We start from the raw sequence: 12115 nt of genomic DNA, 5'->3' as shown, positions 1-12115 counted from the left end.
AAGAAAAGGAAAGGAAAAGAAAAGAAAGAAAAGAAAAGAAAAAAGAAAGAAAAGAAAAGAAAAGAAAAGAAAAGAAAGAAAAGAAAAGAAAAGAAAAGAAAAGAAAAGAAAAGAAAAGAAAAAGAAAAGACATCTAGAAATTTCAAGGAAATTCAGCTGCCTAAGTTCTTTAAGAAAAGAAAAGAAAAGAAAAGAAAAGAAAAGAAAAGAAAAAAAAAGAAAAGAAAGAAAAGAAAAGAAAAAAAAAGAAAAGAAAAAAAAGAAAAGAAAAGAAAAAGAAAAGACATCTAGAAATTTCAAGGAAATTCAGCTGCCTAAGTTCTTTAAGCATAGTGGAAAGCTTGGTTTCTGGTCATCAGAGTACAATGAAAATCCAAGTGACCAAGAGAATTGCTGAGACTCTCGGCCATTTGAACATGTGTAAACCTTCAATTTACTGAAAAGGACTCCAATCATGCATCTGAAGACCTCACTTTATACATTGTCAAAATGTCAGAATGATTTCAGATGAAAGATTTCTATTTTCCTCCTAGTGTATATAAAACAAAATTAAAGACTTTTTGTCCCCTTTCTCATTTCAACCCGATAAAGTTTAAGGCTTGGAAAGCAATTACATTTATGCTTTGCCATGTTTGGCTGAAAGTTTAAACTTGAAATAGAGTTGAGATTGATAGCACTTATAGTCTGCCACAGTGTAATTGTTATCCAGGTTCTGGAAGCCAAACACAATCTGAGAATGGCACTTGTATCGTGTTTTTTAAAAGCTTGATTCTGTTTCCTCTCATTCACACGAGTCCTGTGCATAAACCCATCTAGAAAGTTTATCAACAACATTTAATGTATAATTCACAGCTTATCCTTCCTTTTAACTGCTTGGGTGGTTAAAAGTAAGGTTGATTTGTTTCTTTCTACATTAGAAATGTACCTTTCAAAGAGGATTTTGTCTCAAAAAAAAAAAAAAAAAGGATTTTGTCTCATTTGACATGGTGTTATATGCAGCTTATTTTGTTTGGAATTAGCAGCTTTTCTCCAGTGGACTAAGATGACCTTTATCTTGCCATTCAGAAGAGATTATTAAATGAAGCCAACATTGGCTGGCTAAAATTCCACAAAATCATGAAATAAAGGTATACCACCTAAAGTCATGGGATAATCACCAAGATATTTTTAAAAAGAGAAAAAGAAAAAGAATCTTTCACTGTGGTTGCTTCTACAGAGGATGAGAGACTGAAGCAAATGGTCAGGAAGGAGGTGAGAGAGAAGGGAGACATCCTTCGTTTTTTGCAAGCCCTCACTTGGATACAGATTGCTTCTATACAACACTAGTAAAAATGAGGTGAATAATAGCTACATAAAAATAAAGATCATGGCACTTCTATTAAATTAAGAATACTTTGGGACACCTGTGTTGACTTAGTTGGTGAAGCGTCTAACTCTCAATTTTGGCTCAGGTCATGAAGTCAAGGGGGGTGAGATCCAGCCCCACAATGGACCCCACAGTGGGCTTGGAGCCTGCTTAATATTCTCTCTCTCCCTCTCCCCCTGCTCCTTTTACCCTCAAAAAAAACCTTAAGAACATTTTGAAATAAATAAATTTAAAAATGAAGCTAAGCAAATTTTGTAGATTTATATCAATTGTCACGGTAAAGTTGTCATAATATTTGAGTGAGAAATTCAAGGTAAAAATAGAGGTATGTATGTTATAATAATCCAACTATATAAAAACAAAAAGCATATGCATTTACATTTCTCTGTGCACTTTTATGCAAAATAGGGATCAAATTATAATCAATGATGTCTCTTCTATTTCTTTATCTGGTTCTTTGAATCTTTGTTTTCATTCTGCTGCATGATAATGTAAGAGGTTACTACTGCTCCTCTTTCCAAACCTAAAATTTTTTTATTTTTTATTTATTTTTTTTTACTTTTTTTTTCAAACCTAAAATTTTTAAGCTTTATTTTTTAGTAGATGAAACTTTCCTTCCAATTAAAAGCTTTGGCAGGCGTGATGGGTTAAGCAGTGTCCCCTCGAGATGTATGTCTGCTCAGAACTTCAGAATGTAACCTCGTTTGAAAACAGAGTCTTGGCAGGTGTGATTAGGTTCAGATGACTTGTACTTGATTAGAACTGGTCCTCAATCCAGTGACTAATGTTTTTAGAAGAAGAAGAGAGGATACAGAGAGAAAGAAGACCATGTGAAGATATAGGCAGAGAACAGAGGGATATAGCTACACACCAAGGAATGCCAAGAATTCCCAGGAGCTACCATAAGCTAGGAAAAGGCAAGGAGGATTCCTTTCTAGAGCCATGGACTGCCTACACCTTGATTTCAGACCTCTAGACGCTGGAAGTTGAGTGAATAAACTGCTGTTGTTTTAAATCACCATGTTTATGGTTCTTTGTCTTGGCCGTGCTAGGAAACTAATACAGAAATGCGACCATCATCATATCATCATCTCGACAAGAGAGGAGTTTCTCTGGACTTTAGAGTTGGTCTGCTAAGCCTTGGGTAACTCCAAAGGACCCTCATGATTCCCCAGGGAACCACTGCCCAGGAACAAGTGGGAACAGTGCCATTGGGGTATCATTCTTTGCTTTCAGCACATCAGGTACTACTTTTCCTAAACCTTAACCAAATACTTTAAAGGAAAAATATTCTATTTTTACTTACAAAAGTAGAGTGCTATGTATGTTTCTCAAACCATATTTTGCTAAACAATGGTTCCAGAAGATTTTAATAGGAAGGTGAAAATGGAAAGGGAAAAATTTCAGGATCCCAAAACTTTGAAAATATTTCATGATAAGTACTTCTTTTGTAGAATTTTTAAAAAAATATTGTATTTATTTATTTGGGAGAGAAAGATAAAGCATGGGTGGGGTGGTGGGGGGAGAGCAGTGGGAAAGGGAGAGGCAGACTGCCCACTGAGCCTGGGCTTCATCCCAGGACCCTAAGATCATAACCTCAGCTGAAGGCAGACACTTAACTGACTGAGCCACCCAGGCGCCCCTCTTGGAGATTCTTAAGCACATTGAGATTCTGAAAGATCCTGAGGAAAAACCAATTTATCTCTGGTTAACATAAATTCCACACTTTTAGAAAAACATGGAATGGAATTTGGGTAAGCCCTGGAAGAATGGAAATTCAGTTGGCCCCAAGAAGACTACATCGTAGCCTGGCCACCTATTGCCATGAAACGTGGATGTACACACCACCTCCATTTTCTTCTCCTAAGACCAGAAATATTACCTGCCCTGTCAATGCCACAGGGTTGTTAGAATAGTCAGCTTGCTATTGTTACATTTTTCTACTTTATGTCTCTATCCCTTACACTACCTCATACCTGGGATGTTGATCATACCCATATTACCTATCTAAGAAAGCAGATACAAAATAACCAACATATGTAAAAGCATCTTGGAATATAAAATAAAATTTTGTATAGGTAGAAGATTGAATTCGCTACTTGATTTACTTGATTTTTCTAATTTATTGATGCTATGTTAGGAAGTTAAGAACTTTTTCACTATTCCCATCCCCTATAAACTGGATGCCACTTCTGAGGTTAGCACTTGCATCTTGCCAGTTATGTTTATAGAATTAGGGACACTGATAGCATTTTGTTTGTTTGTCAGCCATCCTCCAAAGCATAGGAAAAGGGCATTATTTTCACTGTACCTCCATTCATGTGTCTCCATATTTCTTTTGCACTCTGTACTTCTGTATGTACTCTGTATGAGGGTGTGTTACAGATTATTTCAGACTAGGGATAACAGCTACATGCATATTAACTTCAATGGAAAATGAAATATACATTTATATGTAACACTGGAAGTATTTGTTTTGCTGTGTCACACTGTCTAGCAAAAGGGATCATTATACGAAGGGTCTGCAGTTGGCCCATAGAGAGACTCTTCATCACATCTTCAACTGAATATTAACAAAGGGCTATCTTTTTCAGAAAATATAGGACTCCTAACAAGTAATTGAAACAAAGTGAATATTATTAAGGGTTTGACATACCAACAAAGTCTCAAATAGATTAAATACACGCGCATTTATAATTGTGCATTTATAACGGATTTAAGATGACGCATTGTCTAATTGTATTTGTTGCTTAACAGATTCTTTCCAAGTCAAAGATAAGTCCCTACTTTTGAAAATATGAAGATGTTAGCTAAAATCTACACACACATGCAGACACTATGTGCGTATTTTTAAAAGACTAAACGATGTGGTTCAAAAGATTTTTACACTTGAAAGAAGGGATCAATTGCCTACATAATTCTAATTTTCCCGTTAATTTTCAATTCTGTGGTTTACTTTTGTTCATTTGGAAGTAAACTTTTAACAACAACAAAAAAAATGCATGAGTATGTACCACAGTTCTATATGGATCAAACAGACTTTTACACACACAAAAACAACAGTATCCAGCTTCTAAGGTTCTTTTTCATAATATATGCAGAGAATGACTTATTACTTGTCACTTAAAAAAATATACATTTCCTCTCCTGTTGGGCATTTCGTGAAACCATCTCGGTAACATACTGCATGTCCATACGTAGACAATGTGTAAAATAGACCTTGGGTATTTTGCCATGGTTTGTAGTATATGCATTGGTGTTCGCTGCCAACTTTCCATTCTTTTTACCAAAGAAGTTGCCTAAATTGTTAATGCAGAATATTTTAAACATAGAATGTCATCCAAACCTATTTTTCCCTAATATACTTTTTTAAAGGGGAAAAGGTCAGAATATTCCAATCAATTGACGTACTAGATCTAATTTATGCACCGAAGCTCTCAAAACTGTGCGTCATCTGACCATTTTCCATTTGTTGCTAATGAGATTAGTGATAGATTTCTTACTGAATTTATAATCCATATTACAAGTAAAGAGAGAAACAGATTATGGAAGACCAGTAGCTGTTGCAGTATTTTGTTTGTGAAGGGCCAGTTATGGACACCTGGAAATGGAATTGGAAAGACTCTCCAGGAAAACAGAGACAAATCATTAACCCTTTCCATCTTGTAAGAATAAAGAGTAACTTGAGACTGGTAACCTAGAACTATTTTAAGGAATATGGACTGCTTTTTGAGGACATAGCTAGTGCCATCTTTCCAGAGTAGAATATTGGCCTTGCAGAAATGATGGGCAAAATGCTAAAAACGGATTTTCACCACTCGCTGCTATTCCAAATGAGATGCTACGTTTCCAAAGAGTCTTCCATGGAAAGAAAAAGTAAGTTAGTGAAAATAAGAATTTCCATGTGTCTATGAAAGAACAACATGTTCTTGCCAGTAGGACTGGTAAAAGTCCCCCTCCTCAAAAATATTAAATAAAATAAAAGGATAACAACAACACTTTTTAAAAAGAGGAAAAATTTTTGAAAATATGTTTAAAAGGAAAACAACCGACACCGAACCCCCTGAAAACTGGAATACCAGGCTTAGTTCTGTTTGAAAAATCTAAACGAATCCAGGCCCTTTTTTCAGATGCATTTAAGGTTTTGTGTTTGTTGATCTGGTTTTTGTTTGTTTGTTTTGTTTTGTTTCCATTTGTATCTGTTGCTTACAATACAATAAACATTGACAAACTTTGAAAAACACCCCTACTTTTCACACAAATGGAGTATGCCACCATTTTAACATCAAAGAGTATCAGTGCTGCCCAGTCTAAGAATCCAAGGAACATTGATTCAAACATTTCTCCTTCTGCAACCTATTCCTGTTGGTCATTTATCACTGTGAATAGAAGGGAGGAGTATCTAATGACATGTCAGCAGAAAGGCATGAATTATATAATTCCATCTTCTTTTACTCGGTTTTTAATAGGTTGGTAGCTTCTATTAGGTACCTGGGTAACATCAGAAGAGGAGTTTTCTGTAGATTTCTTGTTTTCCCTCCTCTGTAACCTACAGAGGGTGGGACTGGTTGGCCTCAGTGGTCCTCTCCAGCTTTAGTTTTTGATCTAAGATGCTGTCTTAGAGATGAGGATCAACTCTGTAATGAAGCTGGGGTAAGTTCTCGCTTCTTTACACCACATCTACTCAGTTCTAATTCCAGAATTGTGTTCCTTTCTAAAGATTTCAGAGATAGACTCTTTAAAGGTGACATAACTAGGAGCTAAGGGAATCAAGAAAGGAATGAGATTATGAAGGTTGAATTCCTGTTTCGGCTATCCATACCCTTGGTAAATTACTGCATTTCTCGGAATCTCCACTGTAGGGGTGGGAGTGATCATCTCATAAAGCTAGGCTCAGGAATAATGTGTTAACATATGCAAAGTACTTACAGAAATGCCTGATGGGAAAGTAAGTGCTCTATAAGTGTTTGCTATTATTATCGTCCCCTCTTAATTAAACAACTCAAGGTAGTTGCTGATGGTAAACATTTGTATTTAATACTGTTCCTAACGTACTAATCAATTTATTAGAACTTAACATTTACTCAAAAGTTAAAAATAAAACACTGGTAATGAGATTATCATAATTTGCAAATGATAGAGTTGTCTATTTTGAAAACCTAAGAGGCACAAATCTTCAACGATCATAAACACTAACACATTTTTTAAAAGTTATCATAGCTTTTCTGCAGAATAATAATAAATATTATTATTTGGAAAAATAATGGGAACAAAATCTCACTCACAATGGGAGCAAGGTATAAAATAGGAATAAATGTAACAAATTTCAATTTAACAAATGAAAAAATATCTACTGAGGAACAAGACAGAACACAATGAAAAAAGATAGAAAGGCATACTCTGATTATAGATTGGAAAACAGTTCTCTATATTTTAATATACATCAGTCATACCACTAAATAACCCTATCTATTTAAGATATGTGAATTTTATTATATATAAATTATGCCTTCATAAAAAATTCTCCTCATCTGTTTTCAAATTGATAGAATAATTCTGAAATTCACCTATGAAAATAAATATTTGAAAAAATACAACAGAGGAATAAATTGAGATGCATTATCCTATTAAATAAGAAACTGCAGGGCAGCCTTAGTGGCGTAGTGGTTTAGCGCCGCCTTCAGCCCAGGGCGTGATCCTGGAGAGCCCGGATCGAGTCCCACGTCGGGCTCCCTGCGTGGAGCCTGCTTCTCCCTCTACCTGTGTCTCTGCCTTGCTCTCTCTGTATTTCTCATGAATAAATAAATAAGATATTTTAAATAAATAAATAAATAAGAAACTACTGTACATTTGGAACCCAAAGGGATATTCGATTTAATGGTAAAGAATGGGTAGTTCATTAATAGATCCAACATTGTAGCCAGCCTCCAAGATAGCCCCTAGATACTTCTTGTCTCCTGATATTCATTCATGTCCTTATTCTTCCCTTCAAACATTGAATAGTGCTGACCTACCCTACAATAGGATATTGTAGAAATAAATATACTTGGCTTTTGATGAAAGGCAGTGTGCCTTTTGTCTTATTCCCTTTTGCATCACCTGCTTTGGGAGAAGTCAACTACTATGTTCTGAGGGTATACAAGAAACCCCAAAGGAAAAGTCCATATTACAAAGAACTGAGGCTTCTTGAAACAGTCAGAAGCTACTTACAAGCAATTTGTATGAACCATCTTGGAAGTAAATCTTCCAACCTCAGTTCAAGCCTGGAGATGATGATAGCTCTGGTAACATGTTGACTGTAACCTCTGTAAACCTCTTTAAAGACTCCAAGCCAGAATCACTCAGGTTAGCTGCACTCAAATTCTTGAACAATAGAAACTCTGGGACAGCAAAGATTTATCATTGTTTTGAGCCATTAAGTTTCGAAGTAATTTATTATAAAGTAATAGGTAACTAATACACCCAGATATATAAGGATAAATTATCATATGGCTTGCACTTTGATGGGAATAGAGAGGCTATCCAATAATCATATCTTATTAAAAACGAATATACATAACACAGATGTGAATCTTGAGAAGAAATATGAAACCATCAAAGTATTTAAAAATAACATATTAGGATGCATAACCCTGGATTTGAGGACTTTATTATAAGCATTACATTGAAAACAAATCTCAAAAAGAATCATATTAATAGATTTATAATCATAACATGTAAACTATTTTGCATTAAATAGTACACAAGCAAAATGAGAAAAGAAACATGTATCTGGCAGAAAGGTTATTCATATACATAAACACAAATTCAAAATTTAAAAAAAATTAACTTATAATGTAACATTAGATGAAAAAGGTATACATCTGGGCAGCCCAGGTGGCTCAGCTGTTTAGTGCCGCCTTCAGCCCAGGGCGTGATCCTGGAGTCCTGGGATCGAGTCCCACGTCAGGCTCCCTGCATGGAGCCTGCTTCTCTCTCTGCCTGTGTCTCTGCCTCTCTCTCTGTGTGTCTCTCATGGATAAATAATAAAATCTTAAAAAAGAAAAGGAAAAGAAAAGAAAAGAAAGAAAAGAAAAGAAAAGAAAAGAAAAGAAAAGAAAAGAAAAGAAAAAGGTATACATCAAACCAACTGGGGTTTATCCCAAGAATAAGTGGATGATTTGCATTAGAAAATACATTTTTGTTTGTTTACTTTTTTGTTTGTTTATTTTGTTTTGTTTTTTCTTTTAGAAAATACATTTTTTTAAATTATGATCTCAAACTAGGAATAGAAGCCCAATGTGGGACTTGATCCCAGGATCCTGTGAGTGTGACCTCAGCCAAAGGCGCATACTTAACCTACTGAGCCACCCAGGTGCTCCAGCTTTTATTTTATTTTTTATTTATTTTTTTTAAAGATTTTTTTTTTTTTTTGTTTATTTATGATAGTCACAGAGAGAGAGAGAGAGAGAAGCAGAGACACAGGCTGAGGGAGAAGCAGGCTCCATGCACCGGGAGCCCAACGTGGGATTCGATCCCGGGTCTCCAGAATTGCGCCCTGGGCCAAAGGCAGGCGCCAAACCGCTGCGCCACCCAGGGATCCCCGGCGCTCCAGCTTTTAGTAGCTGAATTTTTAAAAGTACAGGACAGTTACAGACTCATGTGAAAAAATTCTAAGATCACTTTCGGATCCAAAGTTAGGTATTCCTTTAAAACATTAATCTCCTCTTAGCATTCAACATCTAATTTTCTCAAGGATTTAGGAAAATGATTGTCCAAGGATGGACAGAAAGGTTTTAGTTCTCATCCATCTTTATAGTTCTTGGAATGATTACTCTCTCCAAATAATGGTCACCTATGTTTTGAGACTACTGTTTACATATGACAAACTTATCGTGTTCTCTTTTCCTAACACCAATTGTTGAAGGTAGCATATCATTTCATTTTATAAGTTGGGTGTCATTAGCTAGTCCTGCAAAGAACTTCCTGAATCACAGTAATAACATGATTCATGCCAGAGAGAGTGTATTTTATGGATGTGTTGGGAAATTTTAAAGTTTGAAAAATCAATGATTGTTGAAATGAAGAGCCGTGTTGATAAAAATGCTGGCATGACTTGTGTTTGTTTTTCTAAAAAGCTCTGGTAGTCACAGATCACAAATTAAAATATCATACTATCTTTTAAAATGCTAAATGAAAGAAGCCTGATGCATTTTTGAAAGTAATTCTGGAAGTGTAAGTACCTTTTAAAAATAAATTTAAACACATTTTACTTCTTGGGACTATTTCTCATGTCATCTAAAATAGACAATGAAAATTGGACTCCCCTCAGGCCAATAAATAAAATAAAATCTTTTAGGATTCTTTAGCTTTTGAATGGGATGGATTAAAATGGAACTATCTGGGTAAGACATAAAAGTCAAAATTTGGTTAATATATGTTCAGATTTTTTTTTTTTTCACTTTAATCAGGCTTGATGTTTCCTGCTTCCAGGACAAGCATCCAAACTCTAAAATTCCAGGGAGAGACTATTTAGCAGAATGTCTGGCCTCTTCCGTAAATGAAAAGACAGGTAATATTCATAAAAGAACACTTCTATGAAATTTCCATCATCGAGTTCCAGCTAAAGCAGCTTAGATGAGTGTCTATTAGTCTGCATTTTCCCCCATGGTGGTAAGTGAGAATGGGGTGGCCCCTGGAACTATTCAGGACAAATAGTTTTCCTCTCCTCTCCATTAGCTGCCAGTTCTTTCCTTCCATCAGGATTCCATCAACATATTTTCAACAAAACATGACATTAAAGGCGTGATTGTGATTCCCCTCATTCTGGTCTATAATCTCATTCGACTTTCCTCAACACAGTACTCTGAGGTTTGTTTTTATTCATTTGAACATTTGTGACAATGTGTCCTAAAAATTGTCCTGGGCATTTTTCTTTCCAAGCCTTAAACCTTATCAGGTTGAAATGAAAAGGGATCAAAAAGTCTTTAATTTTGTTTTATATGCACTAGGAGGAAAATAGATGGTTTCACTGGTAAGAACAGATGCTTCACTGTTTTCTGACTATCGAGGCAACTCTTTGTTTTGTGTTCTAAATAGTAAAGGTAGAAAAAAATCCTTACATATATCAGGCTAATATTTATTTTAAAGGAAAGTGCTGTTTTGGGGAACGATGCCTGTTTACATCAGTCGGAGATGGTATTAGTACAGGCACTGTGTGTTTCTCAAACACGAGATACACTCTTGTCTAGGGGTACAAAGGCTTCATCATAAAACCTTGGTTAGAACTGGACAATTGCACAGCTTTGCTTTTGTCTGACTCCATTCTAATCTGTTGACTTTTAAAATTGAATGAGAGACGTTTCCTGAGAGGAGGGCATGAAAGCCTCAGAACACAATGAGGAGATAGCATGACTCACCTTGGAGTACCTGCCTTCCAGGTGCTCGCTGCCTGATTATTCTTATTCCAGGTGAAGAGTTCAACTGGTAGGGGCCCTGATTCCTAAAAGTAATAATAGATGAAGTTCAGAGAAAGAAAATCCTACAAAGGAAAGGATAAGTGAGTTAGGAAAAGAAAAAAAAAAAAAAGAAAGAAAAAGAAATGGAAATTGAAAGAATAAAATGAATAAGGAAAGTTTACATTCAAACTAGAGAATTGTGCAGTGCCCATTAAAAAGAGGATAGTAAGATAACCCAAGGAGTGGATTGGTTATTTTGATTGTATCTTCTAAAACTCTTAGGCAGAGAGTTATTTTTGAAGATAATAATCCAAATCTCACAGGACCATTACTCTGGGGGCGGGGGTGGGGTGAGGTGCTTTGGCATTTCATTAAGCTTAAAATACTGTTGTGAATCGAATTTGGGGAGATGAAATGGAAGCTTAAAGGAGAAAGCCAGGCCTTAGTCAAGCATGTGAAACAGGTGATGTGTCTCTTCAGAACCCAGCTAGCAAATGCTGAAGATTTACTGCTGGTGGGTCCTCTCTTGGTCTGTCCTCCCTCTTCCCACTAAACTCCTAACCCAGTTTGGGGTCTGTTAGTTACATTGCCTAGTCTGAGTCCTCTTGCTGCCACCAGTGTTGAGGTGAGAGATACCCATTTCCTAAGGCATCCCATTTGTCCAACGGCATGTAAATCTTCAGACTTTATGCCGGTCACTCTGTGCTTCCCAGTTGCAAACCACCCATAGGCAACACATCTCATGCATGGTACACATGCTGCTTCTTTCAGTGTTAGTATTTTGGATATAATATATAGTCTTTGAGGTTTAGATTTTCAAGGTAGGTATCTCAGACTCAGATAAAGTAAAGGAAGCATTTAGTTTTTTTAAGATAAAAAGCTCCTTGTTTGGGCACTCATGCCAATGAATTAGGCAGCTATCTACAGAAAGGAAATAAACTCAAGTGGTTGAAAGTAGGGTTTCCATAGCGAATGTTCCTGCATTGGTCTGCTTCACAACTTTGTGGCTGACAGATTTCAGCCAGGTTCCTTAACTTCATCTGAAAAATAGAAATAATTGCAGCTACTTCATGGACTATTGTGAGTCTACAATTGAGGTAATGATACAGATAAAATACCTGCTAGGGTTTCCAGCATGCGTTGAGCATTCACTCTGGCATGTAGTAAGCTACTAATATTTGTCTGTGGTGGCAGTGGTTACCATACTCCTGATGAGAAAGAGTGGTGCTGAGTGGAGAGACCTGTTGATAGGTTCATGGCAAGGAGGAAGATGAAACCACGCGTATCAGCAGCGCTCTGGCAGGGAACTGAA

General features: G+C 36.1%; 1 long non-coding RNA gene across 2 annotated transcripts in view; it reads left to right on the top strand.

Annotated features, from left to right (window-relative positions):
- The window catches only part of LOC140629561 (uncharacterized), a 39865-nt gene extending 29705 nt beyond the window's left edge, over window positions 1-10160 (top strand). Inside the window, exon 4 of one of the 2 annotated variants that reach the window (XR_012027416.1) lies at window positions 9817-10160. This is a non-coding gene — a long non-coding RNA (uncharacterized lncRNA). Of the gene's footprint in view, window positions 1-2160; window positions 2357-9816 lie in introns of those variants that run through there. The other variant, XR_012027415.1, reaches the window with a different exon arrangement.
- The last annotated feature ends 1955 nt before the right edge of the window (window positions 10161-12115 follow it).

This window comes from Canis lupus (genome assembly GCF_048164855.1).
Source record: "Canis lupus baileyi chromosome 16 unlocalized genomic scaffold, mCanLup2.hap1 SUPER_16_unloc_3, whole genome shotgun sequence".
Lineage (NCBI taxonomy): Eukaryota > Metazoa > Chordata > Mammalia > Carnivora > Canidae > Canis > Canis lupus.
Note: the sequence above shows the minus strand (reverse complement) of the source record. Positions and strands in the feature narration are given on the sequence as shown.